Genomic DNA, 16,670 nt, shown 5'->3' on the forward strand with positions numbered 1-16,670 from the left:
AAAAAAAATCCATGAATTCACATGGTAGGATTTGTAAAGAATTTATTCGTAAATCAGGGTGGAAAATAAGTATTTGGTCAATAACAAAAATACAACTCAATACTTTGTAACATAACCTTTGTTGGCAATAACAGAGGTCAAACGTTTACTATAGGTCTTTACCAGGTTTGCACACAAAGTAGCTGGTATTTTGGCCCATTCCTCCATGCAGATCTTCTCAAGAGCAGTGATGTTTTGGGGCTGTCGCCAAGCAACACGGACTTTCAACTCCCGCCACAGATTTTCTATGGGGTTGAGGTCTGGAGACTGGCTAGGCCACTCCAGGACTTTCAAATGCTTCTTACGGAGCCACTCCTTTGTTGCCCGGGCGGTGTGTTTTGGATCATTGTCATGTTGGAAGACCCAGCCTCGTTTCATCTTCAAAGTTCTCACTGATGGAAGGAGGTTTTGGCTCAAAATCTCACGATACTTGGCCCCATTCATTCTGTCCTTAACACGGATCAGTCGTCCTGTCCCCTTGGCAGAAAAACAGCCCCATAGCATGATGTTTCCACCCCCATGCTTCACAGTAGGTATGGATGCAACTCAGTATTCTTCTTCCTCCAAACACGACGAGTTGAGTTTATACCAAAAAGTTCTACTTTGGTTTCATCTGACCACATGACATTCTCCCAATCCTCTGCTGTATCATCCATGTGCTCTCTGGCAAACTTCAGACGGGCCTGGACATGCACTGGCTTCAGCAGCGGAACACGTCTGGCACTGCGGGATTTGATTCCCTGCCGTTGTAGTGTGTTACTGATGGTGACCTTTGTTACTTTGGTCCCAGCTCTCTGCAGGTCATTCACCAGGTCCCCCCGTGTGGTTCTGGGATCTTTGCTCACCGTTCTCATGATCATTTTGACCCCACGGGATGAGATCTTGCGTGGAGCCCCAGATCGAGGGAGATTATCAGTGGTCTTGTATGTCTTCCATTTTCTGATGATTGCTCCCACAGTTGATTTTTTCACACCAAGCTGCTTGCCTATTGTAGATTCACTCTTCCCAGTCTGGTGCAGGTCTACAATTCTTTTCCTGGTGTCCTTCGAAAGCTCTTTGGTCTTGGCCATGGCGGAGTTTGGAGTCTGACTGGTTGAGGCTGCGGACAGGTGTCTTTTATACAGATGATGAGGTTAAACAGGTGCCATTCATACAGGTAACGAGTGGGGGACAGAAAAGCTTCTTACAGAAGACGTTACAGGTCTGTGAGAGCCAGGGATTTTCCTTGTTTGAGGTGACCAAATACTTATTTTCCACCCTGATTTACAAATAAATTCTTTACAAATCCTACCATGTGAATTCATGGATTTTTTTTTCACATTCTGTCTCTCACAGTTGAAGTGTACCTCTGGTGCAAATTACTGACCTCTGTCATCATTTTAAGTGGGGGAACTTGCACAATCGGTGGCTGACTAAATACTTTTTTGCCCCACTGTAAGTAGTATAGTTTATGTATTGATTACAATAACCTGCACTATTTAATGGCTTTAATCAATGAGTGTACAGTGATTGGCTTTATTGCTGGTTAGCTTGAATGCTATCAATGGCTGCCATTGATAGCATCAAGCTAGCCAGCTGCAGTAAGCTAAAGTTATGCTAAAACCAAAACATCTGGGAAGTAAAATAATTTGGAGAACATTGAGTGATTGATGTTTTTTTTTTTATCCATCTTGCTAGCAGTTAATGTAATAGATATTTTTAACCAACTAAACAGAGGTTAAAGGATAATAGGTGGCTATATATATATTTATTTTTACACTTCGTTTTATCTCACAGAGATCTGATTAAATTGAACAAGTTGTACTTTTTTGTGCTTGGGATGAAATATATAGAGACATGTAATAAAATTTTCAGTTCCTGTGTTTCACATGTTGAATTTTAAATTTTTTTTTTTTATCTTCTTCTGTGTGGGAAGAAATTAGCCTTGTTCTTGGGGGTTAGGCTAAAATCCCATCACCCAATGATTAGTGAGGTCCCAGTTTCAAAGTCTGCGGTTGGCTTTGACTGATACCATAGGCTCATATCGTGACTTATTAATGACAAGTTTGGCCCACCCTGAAACATCCCCTGCTTTCTCGTGCATTTTAACTCGAATAGGGGGTATACTTTATTTAAAAAAAACATGGAAGTGACACTGAGTGTTCACTCAGGTCATAGATCACAGGAACTGAAGGGTTGTTTTTCCCATGAGCATTTATATAATCAGACTTTTCTGCACACAATGAAGCTGGCCCCTGCTGGTCATTGGAAAGAAGCAGCTTTGAGCCACTTCAACATTGTCTTCACTTTTGAGATGTGGAATCAGCATCCATACATAGTTAATGGGAAGCACAAAGGTAATAAATTAATGCTAGAAACAAATTTTCTAAAATGAAAAACTATTGGAAAATGTATTTAGAATCTAAATAAATGTAAAGATAAACTGAAAGACAATACATACCGCTGAAGAATTGCATACGTACTTTTAGGCTTTGATTTTAGTTAAGACAGCCAGTGGCAATTTGGGAGTATTTTTTTTTCATACTCGCAGAAAATTCCAAGTTTCACTTTAGTTCTCTCTATATAGCTGTTTATTTAGATAGAAATTATGGTTGCGATTGAACAAAGAATACCACATTTTTCTTAAAACATTTGTCAAAATTAAAGATTTTAGATGAAAACGGTGGCATAGTGGTGTTAGCGTGGGATGTCCAAGACAGCCCACCAGCTTGGTTACCCAGTTTACTGGAACTAAACTCAGCCAGCTCTGTGGTGAGGTCTGCTGAATAGATTGACCTTGATGAAAACCCCACTGACTGATTTGTCATACTAAATATCCAAAAAGAGACATAAAACTTAAACATTTCATTTGGTTTTCCATTTACAGTGCCACGTCTGCCAATCACATCCCTTGAAATGTTTTCTAAGCTTGAATTGGTAAATGTTATTCACAATTTATATATTTCTTTCTTTTTATATAACCTGAGTGTGTGTAAGTGAGTTTGAGGAAAGACAAAAACGCTGTAGGGTGCATGTGTTAGGAGTGCATCTACAGGTTCACATCCTATGAGAGTGCCTGACTGTGTTTGTATATGTGTGTCTCGGGCCCATGGGACAAGGTTGGAGGAGTGGGGAGTGAGTGGCCCACAGCTGTTTTTCTGCTCATTGCCGTCTGAGGTCGGAGGGGTGAGCGGATGGACTTTTAACTACCTCCCCCTCCCCTTCTGCCACCAGTCCACCCTTTTACCATTGGGGGGCACGGGATGGACAGGAGGAAAGGAGCAAAGCTGCTTTGAACTCCACTCATTGTCCCTGCCTCCTCTTTCAAATTCAGCACGCCTCCCTCTCTCTATCTCGGTCATCTGTTTTCCTCTCCTCACAGACTAGCAGAGTTCTTTGAGGTTTGAGGAGTTTGTTTATTTCCATGAGTGAGTTTCTGACTGATGGATGTGCTCTAGTGGAGCAACAGAGTGGTTATGAAACGTGGTAGTCAGAAAAGCATGGGGTGGGGAAATCAACAGCTTGGGGGAATCTGATGAAATGTGACTGCTGGGTGTTGTGGGGTTCATTTTAAAGGAGTGTGATGTCAGTGCCATGGATATTCTGATTTGCAGATGGTGGTATAAAACCCAAAGTACTGTTTTTTCAAATTTATAGATCTCTCTTTGATGGCACTCCCTCCATTTATTGAACACTTTATGAGGTAATTACACGGATAGATAGAAGGTGTGGGTACTAGCCAAAAGGTTGTAACGGGCCATTGACAAGGTTAATCATATTTTTTTCTCATCCCAACCAGCAAAAAATACAGGTTTTATGTGACCATCTCCCTGTAATAGACTGCTTTGGCTTGTAAAGGACTGAGACTGTGTTTGGGTAACCTGCCCAGCAGTGACCTTCCTCTAAGGCTTTTGCAAGTGGCACATGGTGGGCTTTGCTTTAATAGGATAACTTGTGAAAAATCCAAGATGGATTGGCCCCATCACAAGAAGTCCTGAGGTACAGCGGGGCGCTGGCCAGGGTTTATGTTGCTGCCTTTTTCTTGGCTCCTAATGCACCTTCAGGGCCTGAAAGAATGTAAAACAGTGTCTTGAGGGTTTAAAAAATACAAGTGTAAGTAAGTATGTTGTGTATATGCTTGTGTGAGGAGCCCCTTCCAGTGAGTTCTGGAAGAGGAAAAGGCCCCAAACACAAAGTGCTACTGCAAGCTGTTTGATGTGGAAGTCTTATCGCTCGGAGCACTTTCAGAAGTTATTTTATCAAGCCATCAGAGTCACTGCACCACTCCTTCCCCTTACCTCCACGGTCTGCACAAAGGGCCTTTGGAGACTTGTGGAGAAAGTACTCTCCAGACCACTTCCCCTCGCAGTTCCATGAATTGTCCCCGCAACATTGTGAGAAGCCATTACACCAGTTTCCGTGTTCGAGGAACGAGTGTTCTAGCAGCCCCCTTTTACTCCCAACTTTTGCACTCCTCAGCACCCCTACGAATGGCTTTGCATATGGGACACGGTGAGAGCGAGCAAGGAGCGCTGAAATGTACTTTGCTACTTTGTCTGCACACTCTGGCTATCACCCACAGTGATAATACTGGCCACCAACTGAGTAACGTACGTTTGGTCTTTACGGTGTATGGGAATGGCTGGGACTTACTGTACCCACCAACACAACCATTGTTTGAGTTCAGGACACAGGGCTGCCTAATTGGAGCCTGGCACAGAGTTTCTGGCAGCCGAAGCCTCTGAGTGTCAGAGACCGTGGTTGTTTGCACATTCTTTCTCTCACTGGACAGTAGAGTGGCTACATCCATTCAGCAGTGGTCGGATCAGTGGCTGCATGCTATGACCAAAAATGAATTGTTGCGCGGGTACACAACACACACAAAGCACGCATGGCAACAGGACATAGGCGGGCATCCATGGAAACACAACCCACTAGGCTCTCCTGGGTGCCTTTGCCCCATGACTGGAGAATGCGTGTGAGATGCCACATAAAATACATGTGATCAGTGAAGTTCCCAGAGCTTATCACATGATGTTTGCTCTTGTGTCAGGAAAAAGCTCGAGCAGAAGTTACTAAATACAGAATTGTATTTAGAGGTATATACTTTAGTTTTTCCTGCAGCATTCAAAATACTGAGCTGCAGTATTTTATACTCAGAAGCATGGAGGTGGGTTGCAAAGTGGCTTGCAGATATGCCTCAACTGTAGACGAGCAAGGTCAGTGACTTGGATGTGATGGGAATACTTGGCTGTCATATTTCCTTAGGTTTTTCATGTTCAGTTGAGCTGCTGCATACAGAATAAAACACCTGGGTGGTGTTGCTCTGGCGTGTAGCTCTTAGATTTACCAAGAGTGGCAACAATGTGTAATAGCTGTTTTTGTCCCCTATATTATTGTAGTTATAAAGAAAACAGGGAATTGCTAGTTTAACAATTTAATTTTTTTTTGTGATTATGTCTTAATTATCAACATCATCAGTCTAGGTTTAACATCCTTTACACCCATATTGAAGTCTCTACAATCACTAGCCTACAGCTTGTAAGAAATAATTATTAGTGGTTTGAATAAAAACAAACAAATTGAAATAAATTGTCAGTTTTAATTTAAATATATTAATATGCTGGGCCTTCACATCAGCAGAGCCTGGTGTGGGATATTTCCTCTGAACTGAACATCGGGACTCTGTCCAGATAGTTTGGCCAGCTATGGGTGGCCCCCAGAGGAGGGTAAAGACACAGCTCCAAAGATAGTGGGAGTGGAGATGGGACTGAGAGTACAGTGGTGGGGTTGTGGAGATAATAATGTTGGACCGCTACTGTGATCACAGAGCCCCCCCCTGCTTTGTCCTCATGAGCCACATTTCTCCTCCTTTCCTATAAGAGCTTAATCTACAGTCTGTACCACAGCCAGCGAGGGCCTTATCGGAGGGCCGGCATGTTCACTTCGGCCTTGGCTCCGTTTCACTGGTCAAACCTGGCTGAATAGATACACACTCCATACAGATACAGTCACAAGTTCAAGTTCATGGTTTACTCTGAGAGCAATGGCAGTATCTAAATAGCAGTCTATAAAGCTTACGAGTATGAGGCTGTAGAACAAAACTATATAAGTTTCACTTTTACGATTTGCAGCATCAGTTCAAGAAACATGATCAGCTTAAGGCTTGTGATTCTTTATAGCCTAATAATCACACGTCTTTTTAATAGCTTTGTTTTTGGGCTTTTAAAAAATATGGAAGCAGCTTAGCTATGCTCAGCATCAACAATAAAGGGGAATGCAACGTATTTTACACATCAAAGTCTGTTTACAGGTGCTGGGAGGACTGTTGCATATGTGTGAACACAGTTATATACTCGTGGCTCCAAAGGGAGCTGCACAAAATCACATAAAAGCACAAGATTGATACTGCTTATTACTTGAGGCTAGCTGTTTGGTGCAACATTAGATGTAAGTAACAGATTGTGTGACAGATGTAGAGACAAATTGGTTGGGCTTAACTTCCGGGCAGCAGTATTGTTCTTGGAATATTTGCTTTCAGCTTTGGAACAAAGCTGCTGCTACCTTTTAGGGAGGTAAGGGGAAAAAAATCTGGAAGCAAATGGGTGTATTCACAAAAGTACAATTTAATAATCTGAACACAAAGAAATCTGTATGTACAATCCTAAATAGACAGCATATTATAACCCTTAAAAAGCTTTTCATGTCAAACTCTCAACCTTTTTTGGTTCCTCTGGATTTGAGACCTTCAGACATAATGGCATTCATTCCAGGAAATCATAAAGACACAATTCAGCAGCTCTGTTTTTATAATCTCAAACTGGGGGCTCCTCTTTCTTCGATTGTTTTTCCAATCAAAGTCTTGTATTTCATTCATTCTCACTGTAAAAAGATTGTTTTCCTTAAGCGGTATTACTCTGGCAGCACAGACCACGAGGCTTCTGCATGTCTCACTTCTATGGAAAACATTTTAAAATTCTACTCCTTCATGCACAATTAACTTCAGATGTCCCTGGTAGGTGGCTAGTAAATTCTTGAAATACTGGAGTGTGTTTTTTTTCTTTCTGCCTCACTGTATTTCAGTAAGAACAAATTGGAGATCTGTGCTTAAGAAAAAGCGACGGAAATGAAATGAGACAGACTAAAAACAAGCCTTGTCCCAGCACCCCACAGAGAAAGGCTTGTTCAAACTCACCATCAGGCTGCTGGTAGGAGCTGTGAGTAGGGAAGGGCCCCGGTATTAGAGGACGGATAACCATGCGGATGCCACACGGAACCTAATGACTATTTAAGGCTACATTTGACGTTTTAAGGTTGCTTTCCCATTCATGTTTGGAGGTCCATGCAATCTTATCTTCAGAAAGCTTAAAAACTTACATTTAACTTTGCACATATCTTTATTTATGCTAAGAAAATCCCCGTTTGTGGTTTATAAAGCTACAAAATGTACTGAAAAATTTGGATTTTGTGGTCTCTTTGAAAAACACTTAAAGATTTCAAGTACAGAAAATAGGGGATTAAATAGGAAAGCAAGCACACTGTTTTTTTTTTAACTTAAAACCTGAGCAAAAACAAAATTCCAACTCTAACCTTTCACCTTGGTTTTTGGATTCTGAATCTTTAAGCTTCAATGTTATTGTTCTGGCTATCAATTTGGGATGTTGGCAGAAGATACCATATTTGGACAAGCGGGTGGAGTGTTATGTTAAGTTGGAGTATCAGCTAATACTAGGAAGCAATAGTTGGACAAACTGACACAGATATCTGCTAGTTATGAATAGTTATTATTTTATTTATATAGCGCCAAATCACAACAACAGTCACCTCAAAGGTGTCAGTATTGTAAGGTAAAGACCCTACAATAATACAGAGAAACCCCAACAATCAGACGACCCCCTATGAGCACGCACTTTGGTGACAGTGGGAAGGAAAAACTCCCTTTTCACAGGAAGAAACCTCTGGCAGAACTTGCTTTGGGGACAGGCATCCATGTGCCGTGACCAGTGGGAGGAGAGGGGAGAGAGACAAAACAGAAGCCACACTGTGGAAGAGCCAGAGATTTGTACTCAGCAAAACTGAAGCACAAACTTGTTGAACACACAAATCTTAATATTTGTCAGATAATTCCATCCAAAATGCTCTCTTACGTTAGCTTCACTGTATTTTGCTGATTTGTAATTTCATTGAAATTGTATATTTATACAGCATTCCAAATCAGTTTCTGTTCTTAATCACATTTTGACTAATTGCTACATTGTGACTTTGTAAATCAGAGTATTTCCCCTGGAAGGTGGAGAAGCTCCGAGAAAAAGACGGAAACAAGCACTTAACTCGGTGGGCTCAGTTCAGGACAATATGTGAGGGCGAAAGCCACAAAGACAGCTTTGTATTTCAGCTTTAGCTCCGAGTGGCTCTGCTGGCAGCTACACATAGACCAGTATTGTGTCTATGGATTGTCCATGGGACCCAGAATTAAGTCACACCCCCACAGTGTCACATGAACCTATCCAGATGTGTTCAGTGTGCATCAAGAGACAGAAATCAATCTTTTATTCTGAGAGAGTACAAAACTAGGACAATAATACTGTATCTTTGTCATCGCAGCATCAATGCTAGCATCTGGATACAGAGCCTTCGCCTCACATTTATCTCTGCTGCTAAAATTAGAACTGCAGATCTTGTATCACCTCTTGCACTCTGAGGTGATGAAAAGTCTACTCCAAGAGGTTGGATAAATATAGGCCCTGACTAACTTTGGCGGTATCCATACTTAGAATCAACCCAAATTCCTAAAACATCTGAAAAGTACCACAGGAGCCCGCTTGTGTCACACATCAAGTCTTTTTGCTTGAAACAGCTCGTGATGTCTGCCGTCGGCACAGCAAGATTGAGGTTTGCTGTGCAGGAATGAGAGAAACGGAACAAACAGAAAGTCATCCTCGGGAGTATTATCCTATTTTTGCGGCATATTTTTATTCATCTCTCCATTCGCCTCCACCTCTGATTTCCTCAAAATCAGGAGCAACAGCGGAAAAAGGCAGAGATGAAACACGGACTGCTGCCTCTCCTCTCCCCCTCCTCCCACTTTCCTCGTTGGCTCCAATTAAACTGGCCCTAGTTCCTATTGCGTAATAAAATCCAAATAAAACCCCCCATCGGCTTCCTGTGCAGGTTCATGGTGTGGTTAATAAAGCCGCTATCAGCTCTCAAAGCAGGACAAGGTCTTATTAGAGCTAGTGGAATGCAGTAAGGCCCACTGGATCACAGACTCCCAGCTCATTAGTGAGCATCTGTAACAGCCCACTGACATGGGAGACTGGCTGGCTGATTGGGTGATAGTCTGGCTGGCTAACTGGCTGACCAGAATGATTGACCTATGCTTTGTTTAATCTGTCCACTTTGTTTTGATGTATTTTGTTTAATTTTGATTCCTTTAGTGGACTGTGGCCAGGGATGGATGGAGGGATGGATGCTAATAATAGTTTTGTCAGGCAGAAGGTCAACAACCAGATAACGCTGATGTTAATGCATTAAAGAACCATTACGATAAACATTTTGCAGACCACACAATCTTTATAATCAGTTAATAATCAGAAATGTAATTTCCTAATGTCCCTGTTTGGATCAGTGGACTGATCTAGAGGTGTTGATCCTACTGCTATTTAGCAAAATTAGACTCAAATCCTACACAAAGTATTAACTCATGTATTATAGTTTTGAACAAGCTGGAAGGAGATGTCCTTTAGGCTAAGCCAAGTTCTCCAGAGGCCTTTTACAGGCACACTTTAATTTTTTGACACATTTTAAGGTTTTTTGATTTCCTGAGCTGGAGAAAGCATCACGTACCACGCTGGTGATTTGTATGCCAACATAAAGCTGACACTGTAGCACAGGTTATTAAGACTTTTGTCCAAGCGTTGACTCATGTTTGGGTATCTGAATAAAAAGATCTAAAATTTGGACTCAATAAGCCAAAAATGTACAATACACAACATTTAATATGAGAAAGATAAGCCAGGTAAATGGAGGAAATATGTATTTTACCCACTGGTCATCTGACCAACAGGGAGTATATGAATAAAGAATAAAATAGTACAAGAAGTGAATCCTGGAGAACGCCACATGGAGGGAATTTGAGGATGAGATGAAGTCTTGTTTTGTTTTTTGTTAAAAACAAAACAAAACAAAACAAAACAAAACAAAACAAAAAAAGCAAACAGTTCTCATTTTTCTAATTTGTTTTCGCAGAACAGTGTGAAGTTATTAAGCTCTCTGTTATTCAGCAAGTTTAGAGAAGTACAATAAGATGATCAGGCCTATCATGTTTGATTAGAATTATCCTATTTGATCAACGGTATTTTGGTAGCTAAGAACTTCCTCTGTGACATGAAATTAAGGGCCTGATATGGAAAATCAAAGGTTCTTGATCCGAGACGGTAAATTAAAACATTTAAAGATTAGTAAGAATCCAGAGGACAGGACCAGATAAGAACTCACACTTAGTTGGAAATAAATTAAAGAAGACTCTGAGGGGAAAAAGTGTCGGCCTTAGGCAGCTTATGAACTTGTATCTTGAATCCTTTTTGGACAGAATGAAAAGCCTTGATGATAGCAGGGTTAAACACGCGCTTTCTTGGAATATGTTACATATTAAAACTTAGTCAACACTTATTTCCAGATATCTCAAGCCTTCTCTGCCATCTGGATAATAAAATAGTCTGCAGGCTTTGTGATGAAAAGGATTTTTTAACCCATTTCTCAAAGCCGTATCTGTTCCTAATCCAAAGTTCTGCTTAATTTCACCTACAATCAATTGCTTTGCAATATATTCAAAAGTACAGAAATGGGCTGAAAATCCTTTATATCACAGAGCAGATGGAATATTGTTTTTTCCACAGGGTCAGACTTCTTAAAGTCTTAAAGTATTCTAGGAAACAGACTGAGAACAGAGCTAAATGTTGAACACTGCTCAAAATCACATTTAGGAGTGCCTACCCATCACAAGCCTACGTATGAGGTAGAGAAAACTTTACAAATAACAGAAAAAATATTTTGAACAGTTAACATTATATATCAATATTAACTCATGCAGGATGGGCCTTTGGCATTCCATCTTTATTTTTTTAAGTTATACATTCCTGTTGCGTTTCTAATCGTCCCAAATAATTGGTAAATAAATCTTTACTAAATTCTCAGCTGTAAATGTTCCAAGTTTGATGACGGCCTGGCTTTCTGAGGTTTTATTTTACATTTCAATTCAATTCAGTTTTATTTATACAGTGCCAAATCACAACGATGGTCACCTTGAGGCTCTTTATATTGTAAGGTAGACCCTACAATAATGCAGACATACATTTGACATGTTAATTCGCAGTCGACTTTTCTAATTTTATTGGTATTTCATGTGTTTAAAAATGACAGTAAATTCTGTCAAATTTGATAGAAAAAAAAGTTCCGTTACAGATATTTTGTGTGCAGGGGGAGGGGCGCACATTAACACACAGATTTGGTGATATTTCTGTGCACATCTATTGATATCCATTCCAATCAGAACTAGAGATGGACCGATCCAATATTACGTATCGGTATCGGTCCGATACTGACCCAAATTACTGGATCGGATATCAGCGAGAAATAAAAAATGTAATCCGATCCATTAAATATCAAAAAAGCACCTCACAAAACTTGCTACACGGTGTAACCCGGCTCATAACCGTAGCACGTGGCAGCAGTATGCATCACCTGATAGAGCGGCTGTGTGTATTTGTAGCCTCGCTACCAATCCAGCATTTCATCTCAGAGGAAGTTTTCCCAGAGAGAAGTAAAGCAAGTGTGTAAGTTCATCTCTGAATGTCTGTAAAGCATTCCCACCTTAAGCTTAACAACCGATATATGGAGCGACTGCCTCTCTCTCTCTCTCTCTCTCTCCTGCTGCTACTTCAATCGTGAAACTGCTTAATGATCAGCTGATCGGCTTTACTGTAGCGAGTCCGTCTCTCTTCTTAGTTTTTGGCCCACTTCTCACCAGAAAGAGGAAACCAGCGGCTGAACAACAGCAGCACTATTAAGCTTGATAAGCTGTTGTTAAAATTTATTTAAAATTACTTTCTACACCAGGATCTTTTTCTACGTAACTGACGGCTGGTAACTGTGCAGGGGCGGACCCAGATAGCAAGGAGACATTGAACAGATGTTGATTTTCCATCTGAACCATCAGAATCGTCATGCTTGAAATGTCAACACAAAACCAATGTTGAAACAACATTGAAATACTGATGAAACCTGACACTGACATTGAAATAACATTGATTCACTGTTGTTCTGTCATCGTTGATTGTTGATCTATTTATAGTTGACAAGGTGACAACAATCACGTTGAAAAACCATTGATTTATGGTTTCGCGGGAAATTAAAGCTGCTACCACTTGGACTATTCCATAGCCCCCCCTCTCACAGTGGTACATCCCTTCAGGTAACCACGTCTTGTACAGTAGAGCGGGACATTAGATTTACTCTCAGCGGAATTGACCGGAGAAGGCATCAGTTCATGCACTGCACTGGCCTGCACCACGATTAATATAAGGTAAGAATGAATGACTTTTGTTCTGTTCGTTATTTCCACGGTTGCATTTGAATAACAGTAAAAAACAAACAAACTTGTTAATGTAAAGTTTCGGACAAAATGTGGGAGCCCGAAATTGTGTCTATCTTTGCTAGATCGATCTAGCAAAGTTTAGCCAGGGGGGCCGATAGGGCATGAACAGGGAAAAGGGGGCACAAATACATACTTTTCTTTCTTATTCTCATTTAAAATGTCTAGCTTTTAATAAATAATTATCTGAATCTTACACCCAAAGTTTTAATCTGATGTAAAATATATAGAAGTCCATTACTGTATATAGTAACTGTTAAGTCTAATATACCCTAGTAAGCTAGTACTTTTTCCTTTGGGAAGATACCATCTGTGCAGTCTGCAATTCTGTTGAAGAAAGATGTTGAATCTATTTAATTATTCTTGAAAAATAATTTCTTTCTGTGCATTTTTCCCCCTGCATCAAATTAAATTTGATTACATCGATTAAGAATCATGAGGTGGAGGGTGGTTCCCTATTTTTTTTTTGCTGGGAGTTTGCAACCCTATTAATTAGGTTGCTTAATATTTCTGCTAAGTACTCTTTAAAATACCAGAATAGGGAGGATGGAGTAGGTTTACGTTTATTAGATTGATCAGTATTGCTGAACTATGAAATATTTTGGGCGCAGTGTATTTTTTACATACAGGTATAACAGAATAGCTTTAGTGTTGTTATTTATTTAAACTTGAGTATAAACTTATACAAAATGCAGCAAGATATTAAAAAAAAACGTTTTATTGATTAAAAAACACACTATATCGGATTCATATCGGTATCGGCAGATATCCAAATTTATGATATCGGTATCAGTATCGGACATAAAAAAGTGGTATCGTGCCATCTCTAATCAGAACTAAGTATCAAAAACTACCTATAAGCTGCACTTTAAACAGTCCCATGCAGAAGCGTGAACGCAAACTTTCATCAGTCTTGTCATTTTTATTTTATTGTCTTTGGCTTTCTGTAACAAAATACTGATGAGCATCCCTTGAGAAACTACAACCTACAGTGCGGCCCTGCAGTGTAACACTCTGCAGCCTTACTGCATTTCTTTTCTTTCTTTCTTTTTTCTTTTTTCTTTTTTACAATTTTGAACATTTTAAGTGTCTTTAGGGAAAGATGCCACGCAATAACGACCAGTTTTAAAATGTGTTGCGTAGGCTCATTGCTGTTTAATGATTATGTCGTAGTAATGAATCACTCCATGTTTTAGGTGCCTCAGTGTTATTACACTGAGGCACCTAAAACATGGAGTGATTCATTACTACGACATAATCATTGACTTTATTGCAATAAGAGTAATAACTCTAAACGCTTAAAAATTGCAATAAAGTCAATATACTTTCATGTCTCGGTTTATTAGCAGTGATCAAGATTATGCATGATTTGCTCTTGTATCCTGCCCTATAGCAATGTCAATAGGCTGCAACAAAGGGTCAAGCTCCTATAATTTGTCATTTCAGTCTTAAGCATAATGATGTTTACAGTTTGCATATCTAATGTTATACTTTCTGACCCAGTAGTCTTTTAAATGAAGACACATCTTCCCATTTGTATGAAGAAAGTTCATTATGAGTTTACTGTGGCTGGAAAAAAAAAAAGGAGAGACAGGCTTGGAAAAGAAGTAAGAGGAGGGACTTGAGTTTGACTAGGGGCCCGCAAGAGACAGACCCTTCCTCTAAAGGGATTCATTTTGGTAAAATGATAGCCCTGTCTGGGATAATGCAAAGTAGAAGAAGAAGCCATATGGGCAGAGAGCAGCATGATGTTAATGCTTTTTTCCTCGATGGAGGCTGTTCTCCACAAAAATTTAGCCCCAAAAACTCTGGATCAAGAGGCACACTGTGGTTCAAAGAACGCCCCAGAAGTCATTGTTGCCAGAGATGGAGGGTTTGTACAAATTTAGCAGTCAGGAATCTTTGGAAAATCAGTTTGTGCTGGGAAGCTGAAGTGTGCTGAGAAACATTTAGCATATTTTAGGCAGCCAAAAAATATGATTTTTTTAAAATCACATTTCAATATCTTAATGCATAAAAGCGAAACAAGGCAGCATTATGTAACACAATCTAAATTTTAAATGCTAAAAATGCGATTCGAAGGAGATATTTACTTTTGGTTCCATTTTTCTCAAAGTTGAAGTCGGAGCAGGGCGTGCCTTCCTCTGCTGTGTTTAGGTAGCAGACGTAAGGGTAAAGAGACACGAGCCAGAAACCTCCACACGCCAACAGCAGGTTTTAATTTTTCGACTGGCGAGGCAGGTTAACTTATGCAGACACCAGTGTGTGCGTTTGGCTGCGTTTATTTTCTTTTGATTAAATAGGCATTTGGGGCATGTGCAGTTGGGTTTGAGACTCTATAATGCCTTTATTCTCCAGGAACTTGCCGGGGGATTGAAAGCGGTGGAAGGCGAGGTGAGAGAGGAGTCAGGGAGGGAAAGCAGGAGCGCAGGGACAAGTGGCGGTGAACTGCTTCTTTTTGTCACTCCTTCTCCTTTATTCGCTGTGACATCTTCACCCTCTGCTTCGATCATCTACTTCTTTCCCAGGGCTCTGGCACGAAATTCCACACATGCCTTTAATTTGGAATGACGCAGCTCAGGAGTGAAGTTATCTTACCGCTGTGGAATTTTCCACTCTTGCCTCTGACATGAGCCCAGAAACAATTAAGCAAAAGGAGGAGTGGGGTTTATTATCGGATTGGAGAAGGGGGCGATGGCTGTCCGTGAGAGAAATCGAAGGTAACACTTGCTTCTGTTTGCTCGGGCGTGTGTTTACCGGGCAGTGCCAGCGAGAGAGGCAGGATGGAGAAATAACGATTAGGGGGTGGGAGGTGACAGGGGGATAAACGCTGCTGTCCTTGGCACATAAAGTCCACGTGCTCCGAGAATGAATTGAGAGAAGATGGGAGGAAGAACATTTATCTTGGCCCCGTTGACCCCAACTCGCTATCTCACTTTCTCAACTCGCTCGTTCAGAAAATGTTACCCTTCACATGATGGACTGAATCTGAACTGATTCATGGCTTTTAATACGCTTCCCAACCCTCCCGACAGAGGAGTGACCGCCGTTACATAAAAGACGGAAAAGACAACATTTTTAAATCGTCTCCTCTTCCGTCTCACTTGGCCTCCTCGGGGGGAATTTGTGGGGTCTGAGTAACCCAATCAGGGCCTGTGTGATGGATCTGACGGATGTTAGATCTGTGGCTCGGCGATTGACCGCCTGGCCTGTTTTTGTACTCACATCCTCGGTTTGGTGTCTGCTCCTTTTGTCTAACTGGAAAAGGAAAAACTGGGTTATAAAAAGAATCCTGACGAAAGGCCTTTGAAGTTTTCCGCGAGAAATTGTGGAGAGGAGTGGGGGAAACAGTTGGGTCTCTTCTACTTGAAATAGTAATTATGCTAACGCTTTGATACTTTGAAAACTGGGAGCACACATTCAAGTCTCCTATTCTCAGTGCTGCAATAGGGAGGAGAGGAAGAAAAATCCCCATTCTCCTGAATAATAACCACACTGATGTTCAGAAAAGACTTTATTCCAAAGTGACTTCAGAGCTTCTTTTTCTCTCGCACACAAAATCTGAAAACCTCCTTTTCAAGCACTAATTGATATTGAATGTAATGACCAGCTTCTTCTTCTTGTCTCTCTCAGTTAATGGCACAAAGCCAGCTGCACCGCTAAAAAGAGCATTCACTCTGTGCAAATCAGTATCATATGAAGTAGAGGCTATGCTGAGGCCTTGGTCTAGTTTCCATTTGTCCAGGTTATAATCTTGGAAAAGCTCTAAAATATTTCAGATCTATAAAAAACACTTTTCTGGCTTTTATATATATATTACAAACAGGAATGGGATCCTCAGGGTCCAGCAAAACTTTGGAAGTCAGTCATGTTTTTCTGTCATCTGTATCAGGGAAAATGCATGACTACGCTGCAATGAGCTATTAGCAGAACTGAAATGAGTGCAACTCTGAGCCCTTTGCACCAGTTTCAGTTACATGAAACCCACCCATAAAGTCTA

Source organism: Neolamprologus brichardi, chromosome 9 (genome assembly GCF_056152115.1).
Source record: "Neolamprologus brichardi isolate AB-2024 chromosome 9, ASM5615211v1, whole genome shotgun sequence".
NCBI classification, from domain to species: Eukaryota; Metazoa; Chordata; class Actinopteri; order Cichliformes; family Cichlidae; genus Neolamprologus; species Neolamprologus brichardi.